The sequence below is a fragment of the Molossus molossus genome, unplaced genomic scaffold, assembly GCF_014108415.1.
Source record: "Molossus molossus isolate mMolMol1 unplaced genomic scaffold, mMolMol1.p scaffold_m16_p_18, whole genome shotgun sequence".
NCBI classification, from domain to species: domain Eukaryota; kingdom Metazoa; phylum Chordata; class Mammalia; order Chiroptera; family Molossidae; genus Molossus; species Molossus molossus.
In genome coordinates, this window is record NW_023425353.1 from 18,994,634 (window position 1) to 19,015,551 (window position 20,918).

Below are 20,918 nucleotides of genomic sequence, written 5' to 3' on the forward strand. Positions count from 1 at the left end.
TCCTCTTCTGGAAGGTACGAGAGGAGGAAACCCGAGTCAGACCAACGGCTAGAGCATGTCATCTGCTCCCACAGCTTCTGCAAACCCGTCCTCAGCCAGAACTCAGGGCGCAGCACACAGCATAGAAGCCACGGCAGCTGCCCGCCGTGTTTCTGCGGGCTCTGAAAGACTTAAATTCTGGTCCTGAACTCTGCGTTGTTTAAGTAAAAAGGGGACCTAACTCTGCAGGGCTACACACGGGAGGACCGTACTCTGGCTGGTTAAGCCCCTGGGCTGACCTCGGCGGTGAGCGTGTGTCTGGGGCAGGTAGCACGACGGGACACATCGATTCTCTTCTCAGCTCAGCCAGCACAGCACAATCTTCCAGCTGTCCATTTCCTACCAGGGACTGCACATTCTGGCCACTGCATATGACTGAGTATATCCATAAGCTGTGTGACGCTGGGCAAGTTACTCAACGTCTCTGAACTTCACCCTTCACCTACAAGATCATGACCTAAAACCAGCGCTGAACTTCATAGCATTGCTGTGATGATTAAAGAGGCACATTTGAAACACTTAGCTTGGAGCATAAGTTCTTCCAAAATGTGACTATTACACTAGTTGAGTTCAACCTTCCTGTCTTACTTCGAAGACACGCGAGGCCTGTTGGGACTGCTCCCGTGAGCAGGCAAGGAGGAAGAGCGAGGATTTCCCCGCGGCTGCTTCTGTCTCGTACCGTACACCTGTGCTCAGTGCCCTGCCGAGGAGCAAGGAACACCCTTCTTACTCCCTTCCAGCTTCGGGGGCTCATCAAATCTACCTGCACCCTTCAAATAGCAAGTACGGAGCGCACACCAAGAGCTGGCCAGGTAGCTACCGCCTACCCTGCCCACCCAGCTACACACCCCTGTATTCCTGACAGCCACTGGTAAATCTAAAATACGCAAATAAAATAACTTTTAAGACTATATCAGTGAACGTCGCAAACTGGATACGAAAAAATAGTAAAATAATCAACTATGAGAATATGGTCCTTTGTCTTTAAGCTCAAAAGTTACCAATTTGAAGAAATAACAGTAACAGTTTTATGATTATATGATATAGTGTTATATGTTATGTTTATACTCTATGTGCTTTACTATGTTACTCATTTAACCCTCACTACAACCCTCTGGGGTAAGGACCATTCTCATCCCCACTTTATAAATCAAGAAACTGATCTACAAGGGACACTGTGCCCAAGATTTTCACTGTTAAAAGTCAGGCTGTGACTCAAACCCAAAGCCCCGGCCCCGCCCTGTAGCACTGACAGCTCTCACCCTGGCTGCACTGCGCAGTCTCCGGGTGCCCGAGCCCCACCGCACCCAGGCTCTGATTTCCCAGAGGGTGTCGAAGCAGCACCAGGAGGGCCCCACTTTAGCACGGCAGCACGCTCCTCAGAACTGCTCCACAGAGAAACTGGAGACGTTATTTTTAAAACAATCATTTCGAGTTTCTAGAAATGGTCCTAAGGGCATACAGCAAATAAAGAAACATTTACTCAAGAAAAGTTACTAAAAGTCAGTAGGAAAAGCAAGAGTCTATTGTATTTGAACCAAGACCTGCTTCCTCCTTCTCCCTTCCCAGCTCAACAAGACAGAAACTTCATTCTAGACTGGGATAGCCAAGCACTTGGGGTGTCTGTGCCCCAAATTCACAGTTGTGGGGCATTCAACTGGGAGGCTAAGACACCAGCATTTCTCACCCTGCCACTGGCTACCTGGCACGGAGGCTAAGTCCTGAGTGGGTGCGGCTGGGAGGGAGGGCCCCCCCCCCTTCCTCCACACAGCCTACTTTCACGGGATGGAGGACCACCTTGGGCATGGACGCTGAGGACACCGGGGCTCTGACTGCCCTTGGCCAGGCTGTAAGATGAAGGTCCCACGAGGAGAGCCGAGCTGGGGAGACTTGACTGCTCCCCTCACAGTGAGCATTCAGCTCCTAACCCACAGGTGTCACTCAGAGAGAATCGGTGCCATTGTCTCCGCCACCAGCTCCACAGCCACGACTCGGAGAGTTTGCCCAGGGGAGGGTGCAGGGAAGAAAGCCCTGAAACAGAGTTTGAAATCCTTCGCAATGAGCTGACTTCATTTGCAAGGGGGTGTGGAGAAGCTCACGCCTAGGGGTTCTCTCCCAAACAGCAGAGGCTGGAGCGGAGCACACTCGGGAAGAGAACGACAGACTCACTGGAGAGAGAACTAAACTGCTGAGAGAACCTCAGGGACAGAGCTGGAACAGAACAGTCTCGAACACCAACCCGCTGTCCCCGTCAGACACACTTTAGATTCAAAGATACGAGAGTATGAAAAGTGATATTATGAAAAAGAAATTTCACGCAAACAGCTACCACAAGAAACTGGAGTGGTTAAACTAATATCAGATAAAAGAGACTTAAAATGTGACTAGAGATAAAGAAAAACATTGTATAATAATAAAAGAGTAAATCCACTAGAAAGATATAATAATTATACACAATACACACCTAAAAACAGAGGGCCCAAATTTGATGAATCAAAACTGATCTAAATTAAGAAAGAAATAGAAAAGTCAGCAATATTAGTTGGGGACATTGATAGCCACTTTGAATAAAGAGCGGGACCACTAGGCGGAAGGTCAAACAGGAAATAAAAGACTTGAACAGCCCTGGCTGGTTTGACTCAGTGGTCAGAGCAATGGCACTTGGATCAAAGAGTCTTGGGTTTGATTTCCATCAAGGGCATGTACCTCGGTTGCAGTTAGGTCCCCGGCCCTGGTCAGGGTCATGCAGGAGGCAAGCAATCAATGGTCTCTCTCACATGGATGTTTCTTTCTCTCTCCCTCTCACTCTATCTGAAGATAAATGGAAAACTATCCTCAGGTAAGAATTTAAAAATAAAATAAAAGACTTGAACAACACTGTAAGACAAGTGCACCTAACAGACATCCGTAGGACAGTGCCCCCATATGTGGGGGGTGGTTCCAACACTCCTGGCCGATGCCCAAAACTGCAGCCAGCAACAAGCACTATATACACTGGGTTTTCTACACACACAGAGCAAAATTACTGTTTAATTTATACATTAGGCATGGAAAGAGATTAACAACTAATAGTAATAAAACAGAACAATTATAACAATATGCTGTAATAAAAGTGATGTAATTATGATTCCTCTCTCTCTCTCAAAATAGCTTATTTTACTATATTCACCCTTCTCCTTGTGATGATGTGTGATGATGAGATGCTGAGTGAATGACACAGGAATCATCAGGCAGCCTGAGGCCACCGTGAGGGTTACTTGTATACTCAAGTGCTTGATTGATCATCGAGACAGCTACGACATGACTAATGAGTGGGAGGCATATTCAGATTTGATGTACTGGACAAAGGGATGATTCACATCTCAGGTGGGATCAGGCGGGATCACGTGAGGTTTCATCATGCTACTCAACATGACAAACGTGTGAAGGTTATGAATTATTTATTTCTCAAATTTTCCACTTAATATTTTCAGATCGTAGTTGATTGCAGGTAACTGAAACCATAAAAAGCAAAAGTGCAGCTAGAGAGATGTCCTACATGTTCTTCCCAAGTGCACATGGACAATTCTTCAGGATAAACCACAGGCTGGGCAATAAAACACACCTCAGTCTTTCAAAAAGGGTAAATATAATAAAGAGTACACTTTCTGACCATGATATAATTAAATTATAAATCAAGAACAGAAAGAAACTGGGGAAATTCACAAATATGTGGAAATTAGACTCCTGAGTAATCAATGGATGAAATAATCAAAAGGGAAATTTAAAAATACTTTGATATGAAGAAAAATAAATATACAGCTGACCAAAAGTTATGGGTTGCAGCCAAATCAGTGCCTAGAGACAGAAATAGACATGTGGCTACTTGGGACAGGGAGGGAGGGGGGACTAGGTGGTGACCCCTGAAGGCTGCAGGGTTTCTTTCTGAGATGATGAAGATGTTCTGAAATTGACCATGGTGATATGAGAACATATCTGTGAATATACCAAAAACCATGGAACCGTACATTTAGGGAAAATGGTACTGTATGTGAACTGTATGTCCACAAAGCTGTTATTTAAAGAAGCTTAGAGAGATGTTGATCATTAACTGGACTGAAATAAGAACCAGCACCCCACCCTCTGCTCCCTGGAGTGTCCCAGGTTCTCTCTCTATAGCATTTCTGGTTCCTGTCCACCTTCACAATCCTGGACTGAGTCAGTTCTGGGTTTTGGGAACTGCTGTGTTTGGGATGAACACACAGACAAATTGATTAGCTGTGCGAAGCCCCTGCCTCGCCTACTTCTGAGATTAAACAGCACGGCCCGCGCTCCGGCTCTCGGCCGAAGAGGTGCCCCTGACCACGATGTCTCCTCTTGGTGACCCCTGTGGCACCCTGTGAGTAGAGCTGGGGGTGCTGCTTGAAGGTGCTGGTGAGATACCAGCTGTTGCACATGCCGTGAACTTCAGCCTCAACACGTCCGCGGAGGGCGGCTGGAACTGCGAGGCGTTTCACTGTACGTGTATGAACCCAGCCTCCCACAAGGAGCCATTTCAACGTCCTTTGCACTGCATCCCCCATGCTGGAGTTTTTCTTTTTGCTTCAATGACATCAAACACAACAGATGTGCTCAAACTCCTTGCGTTTCTTCTTGACTGGCCATTCCTTGGCCCCAGGTGCCCTCCCAACGCCGTCCGATGCCGGGCAAGCCCCAGAGGCCTTGACTTAGCCACTCAGCGCCCGCATGTGGTTGTGCTTCTCACCAAGCGAGTCCGAAATCACTCCCCACTGAACCTCGGATCTCGGTCTCCGTCCTTCTCAACAGCATCGTTGGCTTAGATTTCCGTCAGTTGAGCCCATATAAACCACATCCCCGCAGAGACATCCTTCTCTAAATCAACGTCTCCTTACTTGGCCGTCCTTTAGACAGAAAACCATGCCACGGGCCTGGAAACGGGAGACAAAGCCCTTCCGGCACAGCCTCAGAGCGTATCACGTCTCCTCTGGCTACGTCATTGATTAAGAAGGGGGCTCAGCGCACCCCAGGCCGTGCTGGCCGAAGGTCTGACCATCTCGGGTTCACTCTGGTGTGGGTCCGCGAGCCCCTAGATTCTGCTCCCATGAAGAGGGCCACCCCGCCCTGCAAACGCTGCTCAGTCTGACCGAGGGCACGGCCAGAGGTGGAGGACGGACCGGAGTGTCCACAGCAGCCCTCTGGGCTGAAGGCTGCTCCATCCGTGGCCGGAGTTGCCGCTGTTCGCCCAGCAGACAGACCACTCCCTTCCCAAGGGGTCCCCGAGCAGCACCTTCTCCGGGATGGACTCATGCATGCGGACCCGCCGACCTTCACACAGACAAGCCGCAGCTGTGGGCTGGCGTGTCCTTCCCCACACCTGTCCCCCGATGGACGCGTGCTGGAGCCGCTCCCGCAGTCACAGCGAAGGCCCTCGCCCCTGCCTCCACAGGCAGCATGGACACCCCCACACCCCGGCGGCTCACTGGGGTCCGCCCTCCCACCCTGAGTCCTTCTGCAGCTACAGGGGACGGTGTACTTGTTAATGCCTGAGCTAGTAAGTGTCGACTTCAAATATCTTACGCGACTCTGAACGCGAAGGGTGAAGACGGCTTTTCCTGTTTCAGTGAAAAATAAGCAAACCCCCCGCCCCACCCCCTTTCTTATCAGCTCCAGTGAGACTTGGGAGGGAAACGGTGAGAAGTGACAGGAGGGATGTCATATCTTGACAGCTGAAACAACTTCTACTCATATCTTCTTCGGCAGGGCCCCTGGGAAGGAGCGACAGAGGAGAAGAAACCTGAAATTCTAGAACGAAGCGTGTCAGGATAAGAAGAGAGCATCTCTGGAGTCAGATTATCGATAATACCAGTCACAGAATGACCAGCCAGGTGACAGGCGGAGAGGACTTGGCGAAAGCCTCTCTCTCCACTTCTCCCTCTTTCTTCCCTTCTTCTCTCTCTCCCCCTTCACTCTCTCTCTCTTTCTTTCACCCCCTTCTCCCCCTCTCTCTTACCCAGTCCTCAAAAAGTGCCCTGCGTTGCAGTGGGTACAGTTATTCTCCCCCGAGGCAGAGGGGTCAGGTATCCTGTCTGAAATCACAGCACCGTGGAAATCACCAGCCCAGGCTGTGGCCTCTCGGCCCGCGCACTGCCCACCCGGCCAGCAGCCCAGACCACCTCCCGCTCCTGCGGCTGCAGGCGGCCAGGGAGGCAGCAGAGATGGGCCCCTCCTGAGGCACCTGCCACCGTCAGGCGAGGTGTGTCTGCACCCTAATCATCCTTCTTATCCTTGGGAGACAGGCAGGCTTAGGCTTGACGTTGACACCTGCTGGGGTTGTCTTGGGAAAAGAGCCAACGAAATGAAGCTTCTCTGTGAGCGAACGTCGCGTTTCCCACACAGCCTGAGAGTTCCAGCTTCACGCTCCTTCCTTTCATTCAGCACAGTAATCCGAACTGTACCTACCAAGCCAGTGCCTTGGGGCGATATGAATATCACTCAGCCATTTGCTAGATGCCGTTCACCAAGGAGACGGAGGAGCGAGAAGGCAAAAAGAAGAAAAGAGCGTTTGGCCCCTCTGTACACCTGCCTCAAATCCTTTGAAAGGAGAGCCGAGTGGCAAACGAGAGGAGATGGAAGCCTTATGCCTCGATCCGCCCGAGACAGGCAGATGTTCTGGGAAAGGAGATCACGAGAGAAGGGATGGGAAGGAGCCCGAGAGCCGAGCTGCCAATGCACTGGAGAAAGCGAAGGCGATAAGAACGGACAGTATGACAACCTGTTCTTGAACCCCAAGAGGACATCCAGAAGCACGGCAGAAGCTGGCTGGCAGTGAGCCGCTGGGCAGTCTTTAGGTCTGCTTTGTGCAAAAGCAAACCAGCCCGGCCCAGTTCTGCGCACATGTGAGAAGGCCTGACCAGGTCTGCTCTTTTCCTAGGGCTCCTCTCCCGCCTTGGGAACCTCCCCGTTGTCTTCCTAATGCTCACCCATCACAGGCACCCATACTGGTCTTGCGCCTTTGCCCCAAAGTACAGCCCCTCAGCACCTCATTGTCTGGGTCCCCCAAGGGCTTGGTCCTGCAAGGTCCCTCCTCCACTCTGCCTTTAGCAGCAGTGGAACCTGACATGAAACCCCCCCTAGGCAAAGTCTCCAAAGGCCAAGACCGGTCCGACTTCCCTGCACCCAGCACGGGGCCTGGAGTCAAGCAGAGCCGACTGAGGACGTGCCCGCGTGGTTTCACCTGCACAGGCTCTGCTCCCAAGCTCAAGGGAGAAACCAGATTTGGAGCCAGAAGACTCTCAGCTCGGTCTGAGTCCCACCCTGCAGAGTTACCCATCCACCTGCCACCATGAAGTCACAGCGATGCCCCACCTGCATGGGGGTAGGACTCACATGTGACCCAGCGGTGGTGGCTGAGGCACAGGACCCCTAAGAAGTGTCCCGCTGCCATGAAGTGAGAGAGAAAAGAACATGATCAGAAATGTAGAAAAATAACTCTCCCACTTCAGAGTGGTGCGAGAGGACCAGACCGTGGCCCTCTGGAGACTATACACGGAGCTGCCCATACTGCACAGGGAATGATGTCTTGAAGATAAATAAGGTATCCGCAGTCATTTTTCTAGAAACCCACCCCAAGTGTCTGAGGCATGGCCCCTGGCTGTGATAGCGTCCACAAGCAGGCGTTCTGAGGAACCGGTGGCACTGAGCAGAGAACACACCTGAGGGGGCCTGTCCCCTAGGCCTACCTGTGCATTCGCAGGTGGTGAAGACGCAACCTCTGGCCCACTCCTCCTGACTCATCGCCAGTGCAGCCAGGCTGGGGGAGGGCCTGCGACAGGCGGCCGGGCCGCAGGGACCGGCGGGGCACACCCCTGGCCTCCGCAGCCCTGGGCCTCCGTCAGGCCCCTATCACTTCTAGAGGGTCCATGAGGTCCCAAACAGCTGCTGCACAAAGCCCTCTTGCAAGGACCCCGAGGCAGGGCCAGTGAGAACACAGACCAAGACTGCACGGCCACCTGCCTTTGGCGCGAGAACAGAAAACCGCACCGCTAACCCGGGTTTTCAGTCTGACCCTTGGAAGCACTGATCTATTGTATTCCAAGTGCGGGGCATTCTTCCTATTGGAGGCAGGGCATCCCCTGTCCGTGACACCCGCCAGCGGTGGCTGGAGTATTATGGAATCAGTTTCAGGGAAACGACTCCCCTTTCCCAGGACCACGTCATTGGGGTGAACATAAGCACTGCCACCTAAGGACCCAGCATGGCACTAACGACAACCTGCCGCTGCGTCAGTGTCTGCGCACAAACGACTTACTCACTGGTCCTCCCGCCTTCAGCACGAGGGTGTCAGCCGTGCCCACCACAAGCAGAGAGGACTGCCAACTGGAACGCCATCGCCAACCCCTTATCGGAGAGCTGTGAACCTGAGACCTACGAGTACATGAGCAGCTGTTATACATCGAGTGCTTTTGTTCTTTTGTCTTTAATTCCTACAAAAGCAGCACGTGCTCACGGTCAAACACTTAACCTGAACAGAGGGTGGAAAGTGAAAAGGAAGAACTTCAATTTCCTGCATATTCCTCAAGAAAGGTTCTGCATATACAACCTCTTAGGAAAACCCTTCGAACACAGAGACACCTCTGCGCCTCGGCCACTTAGCGGTGTCCATTTGAGCCTCTCCATCCAGCCCTGGAGCTCAGCTCACCCGGGTCTCCTGGTCCCAGGAGACACTATGCCTTCTGAGATGCTACTGCTAAAAGCACATCATAATCAAGTACGTTCGGGGAAAGCTGACTCATACAACACAATGGCTTCCTCTGTAGCAGAAACTTGTATCCTTTGAATAATCTGTGTACACAGTGGACCACGAGTGGCAGATTTTACAAGACATTTCCCTCCCTCATTTCACCCCAAAACATTTTTCCAAGGAAGACTTAGTAACATCTGCGCAGTGTGCGCTCTCTGCCTGCAATACTTCCCGCCTCCCACCTGCCCCTTGACATCCTTCAGATGTCAGCCAAGCTCATCTTCCTCAAGAACATGTCCTCTGACCACAGCCATCCCCGCCCCCAGTTCTCCCCTCGCCCAGGCTGACTTGTCCCGGGACGCACTCTGGCCGAACCACAGACCTGTCTTCCACGGCTTTCCCTCTGTGCACCAAGGCTCAGCGGTCTGTTTACTTCCCATCTGGCTCGCCTCTGGCCAGTTAGCTCCAGGAGAGCATGGGCTGTGTCTGCCCATTCATCACCATCTTCTTGTGCTAACATCCGAGGCTGGCACCCAGGAGCTGTTTTGTGAGTATCTGTTCAATCAATGCATGATGGTGGTGTCCCCAGAACCCAGTTCTGGACATGTCACTGCAGTCACTACGGTGGAGGAATTCACTCCTAGACACTCCGCAGAGGACTTTCCATGGGGCGGAGAGCTGTTCTGTATTGCGAATCTTACTCACTTGCCTTGCATTCTGGTCTGGCAGGTTTGCAGGATTAAACATGGAACCGTCTCATCTCCGACAGAAATGTCTCCAACGTGTGAGCAGCTGGTACCCACTGACATCCTGATGCTGTTTGCTTTACATTTTTAAAGAGATTTTCTGCTGCAACATTTATTTTGATCAGGGGAAGAGACTGGGAGTATTTGTGTAAAAAGAGAAAAAAGACTAGTTTTCATTTATGATGGATTTTCACATGCTGAGAAGAAAATAGCACAATTTGACAAAAGCAGGGCCTTGCATTTGCCACACCTGCGAAGCGAGCATGTACACAGGCATGGTCCAGCTGCGTGCCCCCTCAGGCACAGCTGCGGGGTGGTGGGTACGGTGGCAGGTAGAACAGTACAAACAGGCAGCATTTCCTGGTGACTCTGAAGTCAGGTCAGGGTGGCGGTCACAGCTGGCTCACCCATTTTACCAGCTGAGTCATCCTGAGCAAGTCTCCGAGCCTCGGTGTGCTCATCTGTAAAAGGGGAACAATATTGGCTCCTACTTCGCTGACTTGTGGGTAGGATTATACTGCACTAGCTCACGCTTGGACCTGCACATAATAAATGCACCTAAGCAGTATCCGGAGGAAGTGAACAGACAGTGGGGGCCGTCAGTGATGCACAGGGGCGTGTCTCCCAGGGAAACAGGTGTGTTCTGGAGAGGAGTCCATTAGCTGAAAGCCGGAAGAGGGCACAGAGAAGTGAAAGGACAGATGCCCTTCGGGCCCCGGCCAGGACGAGTACCAGCCAACAGCTGAGGCCCCTGAGAGCCCAGAGTCCCAGAAGGAGAGCCAAGGGCGTCCTTTGAAGCCGCGCAGCATTTCGTGGATGACACCAAGGTCTCAGCGGCCATGAGGCCCAGCAGTAGGACCTGAACACCGGGAGACTCCCCACGTCCGAGCACGAGGAGCAAAGAGAAGCAGGGTGAGCTTCAGGGAGCGGCTCCCGCGGAGGGTGCCCGTCGGCTCCAGACACCTGCAGCAGCTCTGGCTCCACACCGTTTTCGGCTCATTGAATTTCCAGTGGTAAAAGGATTTTCCACCATGCAGGAGGAAAACTAATGTGACCTGGTTCAGGGTCATGCCTATTCCCAGGCATAAGCCAGGCCACTGTGGGCTTTTCAGTATCGTCTTGGTTATAACAACACTAACAAGAGTGACTCTTAGGAAGCATTGGCCACGTACAAGCCACAGTGCTAAAGACTTGACACAGTACATTGTTCCCTTTAACCCTCACAGACCCCCACGAGACAGGTGCTATCAAGCGTCTGCTGCACAGGCGGGCAGGCAGCAGCCTGCGCCTCTGTGGCGACAAGGCTCAGCATCGCGGCAATGAGCCTGACGTACTCTGGGGCCACACCCTGTACAGGCCCGGGGCTGACCGGTGCATCCCAGGGAGGGTGTTGAGGAGGCCGGGGCCAACCGCAGGACCATCTGTCCTTCCAAATCCTGGAGGCCCAGCCTCTCCCTCCCCATCAGAGCACACAGGCCAGAAAGCAGTCATTAAGCAATGTAGACCACCGACAAATTCAGGCTCTTTTCAATGAACGTGACACTTCCCCAAGGGAGAGACACCAGGTAGACCAACCAACAGGTCAAACCCCAGTTAGTGAAGGATCCAGCGCCTACACTGCCCCTCACGGGCTGGCCCCCCTCTCAGAACCCCGCCTAGACCAGCTCCTACCCAATGCAAGCCTCCATCTAAATTTCTATTATTCTGGAAAAAGCAATTAGGGAGAGATTAAAAAATACAAACAAATGAAGAGATCTTGAAGGTAGTATTAGCCCATCAAGAATACATTTGAAACTACTGTCTTCAACAGCATGCAAAGAAAATCAAATTCAAATAGAAGTAGAATTGACAGACCAACAGGCATAAATAAACAATTATCCATTTGTAATGACCTATAATAACACAGGAATCAGGTAGTAATGTAACAATGCAGGGCCCAGGTAAAAATGTAGTAATTCAGGATTCAGGTAATAATGCAGTAGTGCAAATTCAGGCGGTGGTGCAGTCACGCGGGATTCGGGCGGCGGTGCAGTCACGTGGAATTGGGGCGGTGGTGCAGTCACGTGGAATTGGGGCGGCGGTGCAGTCACGCAGGATTGGGGCGGCGGTGCAGTCACGCGGGATTCGGGCGGCGGTGCAGTCACGCGGGATTCGGGCGGCGGTGCAGTCACGCGGGATTCGGGCGGCGGTGCAGTCACGCGGGATTTGGGCGGCAGTGCTGTCATGTAGGATTCGGATGGTAATGTAGTTACGTAGGATTCGGGCAGTAATGTAGTTATGTAGAATTCAGGTGGTAATGTAATGCAGAATCAAGGTAATACTGCATACTGTAGTGGTATGGAATTCAGTTCAACAAACATCGATGGAAAAACTCTTTAACCCAGCCATTCTGCTAGGTTCCCATGGGGATGAGAAAATCACAGCCCTGGTCTTCCAGGAAAATGAGCCAGTGAAAGTGACACTTCTGTAGTGTGTGGACACAAAGGAAGGGCAGGTGACAGTTCTGGAGGGGAGGGCTGAGGCCACAGAGAAAGACAAAGTACCCACGGAGCTGGGCTCTCACCCAGGGCGAGTCTGGCCAGGGTGGTGGGAGAGCGGGCGGGGTGGAGGGCAGAGCCCAAGGGAAGGCCAGTCCGGAGCTAGTGTCCAGGGATCCGGCGTGAGGGCAGAGGAGATGGCCGGCCAGCGAGAGAGCAGTGAGCTGGCATGGTTTGCGAGAGTTTACACCCCCCCGCCAGCAATCTCATGGGAGGGGCGAGGCCTGGGCAGGGGCCCGTCAGCATCCATCCGGGAGCTGGGAGATGGAGACTGGTTTTGCACGAGGAGACTGCATGTCAGTCAAGTGCCTCCACCTGCCAGGCCTGCGCTGGGTGCTGCACCTTTGCCTCCTCTAAAGGCTCAAATAACACGTCACACCTCACAGATGGGGAGACCGAGGTTCAGAGAGCGGGACGTTTCTCCCCAGTCCGCCGAGCCGGTACTCATAGAATTATACAAGTCCAAGTCTGCTACACTCCCAGACTCTCTGATGCTTCTGGGAAAAGCCTGGAGACAGGCCCGATGGAGAGGACCGGCACCGCACTGGTCAGCACTGGGTGGAGCGTCCAGAGCAAGGCCGACGTGTTTCAGAGGCTCGGGTGGGAGGTATAAACTCCTGCCCACTTGGTGAATAGGAAGCATTCAGTAGCATCTAAACTGATGCATTTGAGTTTTACCCCACTCTGGGTTGGGACCCAGCTCTAGAACACAGGCTGTGGAAGGTTTGTTCTGCAATTCTTTCACAGTAGCTTGGGGAAGAGATAGTCCCTGCTGCTGCCTACGACGTGTGGTAAATCAGACACTGCAGCTGAGGTGCCAAGTACAGAGCACGGCTCTTGATAAGCAAGCAACTCATTCATTCATTTGTTCATTCACTCACTCATTCATTCATTCATTCATTCATTCAACAAATGCACCTTCTGGGTAAACATAAGCCCAAACATAGGGTTTAAGGGGCCCCATGACATCCTGCTCCACGGCCAGCACTTCTGAGGATGCAGGCACAAACCTGCACGCAGACACGCACACCTGCAGGCAGGCCGATCCTGCTGCGTGTGCATGAACACACAGGTGTGTAGCCCTGCCTCAAGAACTCGAGCTCCGCTGCTCACATGGTGAATTTTAAAGCAGAGATAGTTGTTCTGTGACACAAAGATAGAATTTTCAAACTACCAGAGAAAAACTAGGCACTTTAGGAAGACCGCTATGGAGTCAGTTCAGGCATTACGTTGTGTGTGTCTTACAGACACATCTGGTCCTGCTGTGCTCACACCGATGGGCGGGGCTGGGGACGTTCTCCTGGCCCTGGGGAGGCCGTTAGGTGCCACGGGGCCACGTGCTGGGAGGCTCCCCAGCATGTCTCTCTAGGGCCAAGGCAGAGTGTTCAGGCCCGATGCTCTGATCTTGACCCCTGATTCCCACTTATGACCATGGCACCATCCCAGTCGGGAGTGGAGGGAGACAGGCCTGAAGGCAGCACTCGAGCCTACTCTGAACGGGCCAGTCCGGCATTCCAGGAGCAAACAAACCATTTAGAGAGTCCCAATCTCTCTCTCCCTCTCTCACAGGCCAAGGAAAGAGAAACAAAAAAGAAACAAACTTAAACGCCGCATTTTTAAAGGTCCGTGAGCCTTCTTACACGTCAAATGACTCTCAGAAAACATTTTAATGATTTCCGTGTAAACGAATCAGAAACATATGGATTAAATTTCCCTTCAAATATACACATGTAATTAAGGGGAAAAATGTTTGGCAAAACGCACTTTGCATTTTATCAAACCCAGTATTTGAAAAATAGGCCGAGACATCTGACAAATGCGGACAGCGGCCCTGCCCATCCTGCGGCGGCACGCTCTCTGCTCCCACCCAGGGGCCCACGTCCACTCGCCAGACCGCTGCCCGTTCCTGGGCTTTTTAGAAGAACCTCTTGGACAGATTCCTCCCTGTGCAACGCTGGTGACAGGTGTCCCCTTTCCTGGATCTGGTTTCGTTCTCAGGGGCTGGGCTGGGGGTCACTTCCCCTGCTGGGGAAGTCCAGAGGATAAAAGGGTGGCCTAGGCTGTGCCCTGCGAGTCACCCCTCCCCTGTGCCCTCCATTCCTGCTAAAGGACGGGGAGTGAAGACAGTTACTTCAGGCGTCTCTTCTTCATACATGTCGAAACCAAGTAGAAAGTTTGTCTGAATTGCACTCTTCTATCACCTCCTCACCTGGGGATAAATATTTATTGAGCACCTACTACGTGCTAAGTACCACGCCAGGGCTGAGAAACGCTCAGAAACAAAACAGGTAAGGTGCGTGCCCTCCTGGAGCTACTGTGCCCAATGGCGGCTGCTCTCCGGGCCAGGCCCAGGAGCTCACCTCAGCCGTGCGGTGGGCTGGGCACCACTCCCCTCCCCCGGGCTTTCCCGGTCTTCACCCCCGATTCCTCTCCTCCTTCTGCCCTCTTCTTCAGCGTAGGTGGGCCAGTGTTCCAGCACACACCTGTTCTCAGGACAGCTGCCAATCATACTGTACCTGTCCCCAGCGCGTCCACGGTCTTCTGATGGCTCCCGGCCCCATGGTCGCCTTTCTGACCCACAGCGGGGTGGCACTCCTGCTGCTGCTGCGGGCCAGCCCACCCCGGCCCACTCCAGGGCGTCTGCAGGGTTGACATGCTCACGTTGCGCAGGTCAGAAGCTCTCCCGGTTACAGTGGGGATCTCAACTCAGGGAAGTTACTGGGCTGGGAGTCATGGCGTGGAAAGGAAACAGGGCCAAGGGTAGCAAGGGAGACAGATGCGGGAGGTGGGTCTGGCGTCTCACTAGAGTGGAGCCTGTCCCCATTCCCAGTAGCACCCAGGAAAGCTAAAGCTCCAGAAGGAAGGCTGGCGATGGACTTAGAGTGGTGGAACCCGAGGCCTGGAGGTCCCAGCCTGTGCAAAAAGTCCCATACCCCAAGGTGACCTCAGAGAAGCTGAATCCTAGACCCCAGGGGATCCTGAGGGGCCAGCTTCCTATTCTGTCAAGCTCACACCCTGAGAAGCAGTAGAGTATGGGGGACTTGTCGTCAGGAAACTGAGGTCCACTTCGGCACAGACCTTCCTACCTGTGTGACCTGCAGTAAGTCACCGGCCCTCCCTGGCCTTTGGTTTCTTTGTCTGAAAGGGGCGATGGGAACACTGCCTGACTTCCCTCACGGGGCTGAGGGGAATAAAATGAGGGGAGAGCTGTAAATGATACAAACGATTACACCAATTAACTTCTACGATTTGCACTGACCTCTATCCAGCCTAACTCAGCTGCTCCTTGTGCATGGTTCTGAAATGTTCACCTGCCACAGGCTTCTCTCCCGCTCACCTCCCGGGGAAATTAGGGAATCATTCGTGCTTAATGTTCTCCATGGGCACATGTTTAAGACATCACCTTTTTTATTCCTCTTTTCTCAAGTGTCTTTCCTCTGTCTCCGCAGCATCACGGTTACTGCACAGTGAGAAGGAAGGTGGGAGCAAAATGGGACAAGGGGGACCCTCAGATGAGTAGCCAAAAACTCCAGAACAGCTCAGAACCAGAGAAGTGTCCATGTGTGTCCTTCAGCAGGCACACGGGAAGAAATACACCGAGGACAGCAGTCCAAACCCTGGTTTATTTGCAGTTCTTGGGCTTCAGGCATGTCCAAACAGAAACATTTGGGAGGCAAATTACTGCCTTTTCCTTTGTAGAGGCCCTTGAGAGAAATGCTCCCAGACCAACAGCCCAGGCACTGAGGCAGTGCACCACGCCGAGGGACACGATTGATGAAAATGCTGGGTTCTAATCCTGCCTCTACCACTGGAGAACCTGCACCTGTGTTTACTCCTTCTGGATTCAGGTTCTTCCTGTCTGAACTATAATTGCCTGTGAAACTAAAAAAAACAAATATGATCATGATAATAGCATCATGTGTTGGCATTTGCCAAGTCCCAGGCTTTCTGAGAGGTCACATGTCTTACCTGTGCTATATCACCTGTGCTATCTCACCCGTGCTACCTCACCGTGCTACCCCCCCCAGTGCTATCTCACTGTGCTATCTCACTGTGCTACCTCACCCGTGCTATCTCACCGTGCTACCTCACCGTGCTACCTCACCATGCTACCCCCCCTGTGCTACCCCCCCAGTGCTACCTCACCGTGCTACCTCACCCGTGCTACCTCACCGTGCTACCTCACCGTGCTACCCCCCCAGTGCTATCTCACCGTGCTACCTCACCGTGCTACCTCACCGTGCTACCTCACCCGTGCTATCTCACCCATACTATCTCACTGTGCTACCTCACCCGTGCTACCTCACCGTGCTACCTCACCATGCTACCCCCCCAGTGCTATCTCACCGTGCTACCTCACCCGTGCTACCTCACCGTGCTACCTCACCGTGCTACCTCACCGTGCTATCTCACCTGTACTATCTCACTGTGCTACCTCACCCGTGCTATCTCACCGTGCTATCTCACCCGTGCTACCTCACTGTGCTACCCCCCCAGTGCTATCTCACCGTGCTATCTCACCGTGCTACCTCACCTGTGCTATCTCACCTGTACTATTTCACTGTGCTACCTCACCCGTGCTATCTCACTGTGCTACCTCACCTGTGCTACTTCACCTGTGCTATCTCACCTGTTCTATCTTACTATGCTATCTCACCTGTGCTATCTTACTGTGCGATCTTGTGTGAGATCTCACCTGTGCTATCTTACTATGCTATCTCACCTGTGCTACCTCACTGTGCTATCTCACCTGTGCTACCTCACTGTGCTATCTCACCTGTGCTACCTCACCTGTGCTACCTCACCTGTGCTATCTCACCTGTGCTATCTCACCTGTGCTATCTCACAGCACTAAAGGGGAGGGAAACTGCCCAAGCTGTGTACTGGGCTCCCCCATACACCAGGCATCCTTCTTGGTGTTTGATCCTCATCACAACCCCTGAAGCAGGTCCCTGGGATTATCATCTCCAATTCATGATAAGGAAATGAGGCACAGATATTTTATACAGTCACAGGTGTGCTGGGGGGGGGGGGGGCGGCAGGCAAGTCATGAGGGCGGGGTTTTCACCAGGCTGGCTCTGGGCATGGCTCTGGCCCCTGGCCACCTGCCCTCCCTACCATTTTCCAAGCCTTACTATCTAGCTTTCTTGGAGAGTCTATGAGCCACCCAATGTCCTCTCAAAATGTTTGTTTTCGATGTCAGTCAGCCAGGGTATGCTTCTGCTTGCAGACACCATGGGAACACTGCAGCCCGGGGTGACCTCCCACCGCCCAGGAAGCACGTATGTTGGTGTCCTCGCTCATCCCACATCTGTGGAAACCCAGTGAGTGAAGAGCATGGTGCTGGGGCAAAGGGAACAGCAGGCTGGATCAGCAGGGTCCCTGCCCTGGGAGAACTCCAGGAAGAGAGGGGGAAATACATGCAATGTACTTCTGAGACAAAGCAATGCTGGAACAAAGAAATAAACCAAAGTCACTTCCACAACAAAAGACCAAGAAATTAAAGGGTTGTATTGAGCTGGTTTTTAAGAACAAGCCTTTGAATAAGCAGGAAAGGGGGAGGCAGGGTCTCAGGAATGGCGAGAAATGAGACCTAATGGAGGACAGAGAAAGGCACAGTTGGTGAACAGGAGGTGGGCTCAGCCGGTGTAGAGGAGAGCGGGGGATGAGGGGGAGGTTTTGAATAGAGCACTGTTCTTTCATACATACACACATACAAACACACACACCGATATACGCACACGTGTAATATGCATGTAAGTATATGTGCATATATGTGTGTATATATATGAATGTAAATTTTATGCCCCTTCATCCTAGAAAGTACTTAAAAAGGAGTTAAGCTTCGTCTGACCACTGCCAGACCATCAGCGGTTCTCATGGAAGCACCTGCCGACCTTCCCTCCCAGAGGAGCTGGAGTCGGTCACCACTCAGAAGCCTCCGCAGCGAGTCCGCAGAGAAGTCCCCCAGCGAGGGAGGCTCGGGCTGGGTGCAGAGCACCCTCCTGATACCTGCGGACGGGCGTCATGAAGAAGCCACTGTGCCAGGCAGCACGGGGGCCCTCGGACACGTGGCTAAAGCTCGAGGAACAGGGCTCTGCTCCTTGTGCCCAGTGGGGCAGCTCGTCCACGAGTCGCTGACTCGGAACCAGAAGTCTCAGCACAGGGGTAAGTGCTGACCCAGCTGCACAGCCTGGTTCGAGTCCAGCCGAGGGTTTCCGTAGACTGCGGAACGTGGCCATTTCACCTGTGACTACAGGGTGTGCCCGAGAGCACAGCACACAGCTGTTCCCACGCAAGCCTCAAGCCACTCTGCCGTGGGCCCACGGGCGCAGGCTGCCGGGAGAGCACGGCCCTGTGTTGGTGTCCTTTGCAGGGAGTGAGACGTCTAAGCCAGGAACTTCGCAGCCAGTGACCAAGCTCTGAGCGTGTGTTTTGAGTCCATGTCATCAATAACTAGATCGGAGCTGGAGGGTTCTCTAAACATAAAACACACTTTTGCAGCTCGAAAAGCTAAAGGCTGGGGCTGGTTTGGATTAGGGAGACTGGAGACAGGAATCTTGCTGAAGTCCCCTCCCCTGGGCAGCTACTCACTGCCTAGCAGAGGCCAGACAGGGTATAGAGCCGCACTGACCCCGCAGCTTGGCTCGGGGACCAGTGAGTCTGGGTTCGGGCAGTGGGTACACCCACAGTGCTGCTGAGAATGACTTTAAATAGCACCTACCTCCGTGGCTCGAGCGACCTGCCTGTCTTTTAGGATTCTGCCTGGTGAGACTCGCAGCCGCAACTCTGCCGCCTGTGTGATCCGTGGCGGTGCTGGTCCCTGATGGTTTGCTGCCACCGAAAAGTACGATTATGCCTTTAAAGCTCAAGGTGCAATTAATTCTCTCTCTAAAATGTTACTAATGGCTCAAGCAACCTTGAAGCAGCTGTCATATTTTAAAAGATCGTTCTGAGTTGTTTTATGTCTGAAACTGCTCTGTAAAATCTTGTTAATGTTTCATCTTCAGTTGAGCGTGTGTCCCACACCGAGAGGACGGCTTTTCCTCCAGCCACAGTGCACAGAGCGTCTCTCTCCGGGCTGACGAGACCACACTGGGGACTCACCGCCACCACGTGAAGCTGAGCTCAGCCCCCTGAGGCTCGGGCTCTCAGGAATTTGCCCTCGAAGGGAGAGTCCACAGTGAAGACTAGCTCACGGGACAGGGCCCAGTCCAGAGCCCGGTAGGGTGGGTCAGGCGGACAACATTTTCTCCAGAAGGAGAGAGAAAAGGACAAATGTGTGGCCGCCACATGAGCGAGCGACCGGGTCCCCTCCTTGGCACTCCCGCTGGCTCTAGTTTCCATAAGGGGACCACGGACTAATGATCTCATTACCTGTTTGTTTCCCAGGTAAAGTGCAAACCTCTCAGGAGAGGCTGTGTCTGCTCCACCTGCGGCCCTCAGAACCGTCAGAGTAATTCATGAATGGAGGACTCCACTGAGCCTTGAGGCTGGCCACCAGGGAAACCAAGAAAACAGGACACTGGGTATCCAGCCACAAAGAACAGGCCCAAGAAGAATGCGGCAGAGACCTTGAGGAGGAGGTTCTTTAATCACTGCCCAACCTCTTTAAACAGCGACCTAGAACAATTCAGAAATGCAGTTTATTCTCGTGTTATTTCCCAATAACGACAAAGACAGCTCAGATGACTGAGCACTTTCTGTGAGCAACTGGGGTGCTAAGCCTGAAGCCACTGCATTTTATATCTGCACCATAACCCTCCGAGGGAGGTGGTCTCCTCATCCCGCAGGGAGGCGGAGGCTCGGGGGACAAAGCTACTTGCTCGGGATCCACAAGGGGAAGAGCAGGAGGTAAACCCAGAGCACTTCTCCTGAACACGGTGCTCTTGGACATGACACTGAATCTGGGCGGGTGATGGAAAGTGGCCCTTATATTTCTGATACCTCAAAGGTAGACGATAGAGCAGACTTATACTTTGAAGATGCCGTCGCTTTCTGAATTATTTTTCTGGAGGGATGGCTCTTTGGTTAAGAGCCTCCCAGGTGTGACAGAGCAAAGCAAAATCCTACTCAGTGATGGTGACGATGACAAGGGAGCATCGTTAACTTAGACGCCTTATTCACATCTTCTGTTCCGTGTTCACAACCGCCCCATGACATAGACACAATTATCATCCACACCCTATAGAAGAGGGAACTAAGGTCTCGAGAGAGGAATTGGTTCAGCCAAGCTCACAGCATCAGGAGGTGAAACCAGGGTCTAACCAGAGTCCATCGGATGCCAGACCCAGTCCTTGGCCAGGATAAGCCCAATTCCAATGGGCATATGGGAATTTGGGGAAAATAACTCTAGAATCTATGTGAAGACTGTATTTGAGCCTGAAAACAAGGAGCCCCAGTAAGGCCCCTGCTGCTTTGTACCCTAAGAAAGACCCCAACCAATTCCATTGCAACCCCAGGAGTTCCTGAACACTTAACTTCCATTACAAGGGATAGAGGAAGAAGAGAGAGAGATGACACCAGGGGCCACTAAAGGACCCCCTACAGGTCCAATCCAGCCACCTGCTCTTGTAGATAAATGTTCTCTCGGAACACAGCCATATCCACTGACGTACATGTTGTCTATGTTTCTGTATCAGAACAGCAGAGCCCAGCAGTTGCAATAGCGTGTGTCCCCACAAGGCCTGAGATACCTACTGTCTGGCCCTTTGCAGAACCCCTGTCAGAGAGCTTCCTGCAAACAGCACAGGGAACAGCAAGCCAGAGAGGGTCCAAGAAGAGCAGGCACTCACCACCTGTCCTGCTCGCGCTGACATACCCACACTCTAATTGTGTTTCTCACAGTGACACACT

The 20,918-nt window shown here is 52.6% G+C and overlaps 1 protein-coding gene across 2 annotated transcripts in view; it reads right to left on the reverse strand.

Moving 5' to 3' along the window:
* CACNA2D3 (calcium voltage-gated channel auxiliary subunit alpha2delta 3) overlaps positions 1-20,918 on the reverse strand; it is an 874,937-nt gene that overhangs the window by 506,215 nt on the left and 347,804 nt on the right. The window lies entirely within an intron of this gene.